Here is a 383-nt window from a genome sequence, read left to right on the forward strand (position 1 = left end):
ACCGTCGCCCTATTCGGACAACGACAGCAATATCCAAATAGTAAAACGGATGGCGGCCGACTCGAGGGCATGGCAAACACTCGAACAGTGGCCGGATCGATGAAAGGTACGCGAATCGCGGCAACCGTAATAAAAGAGTCCGACCGCGTAAACGTGATCCACCTCCGCTAACTCTCGTCTCTCTTCGTCTCTCCCCATCTCTTTCCGTCTCTTCTCGTCTCTTCTCATCTCTCCCTGTCTCTCCTCGTCTCTCCCTGTCTCTCCTCATTTCTCCTCGTCTCTCCCTGTCTCTCCTCGTCTCTCCCCGTCTCTCTTTGTCTCTCCCCGTCTCTCCTTGTCTCTCCCTGTCTCTCCCTGTCTCTCCTTGTCTCTCCCCGTCTCTC

This window comes from Apis dorsata, unplaced genomic scaffold (assembly GCF_000469605.1).
Source record: "Apis dorsata unplaced genomic scaffold, Apis dorsata 1.3 scaffold_92, whole genome shotgun sequence".
NCBI classification, from domain to species: domain Eukaryota; kingdom Metazoa; phylum Arthropoda; class Insecta; order Hymenoptera; family Apidae; genus Apis; species Apis dorsata.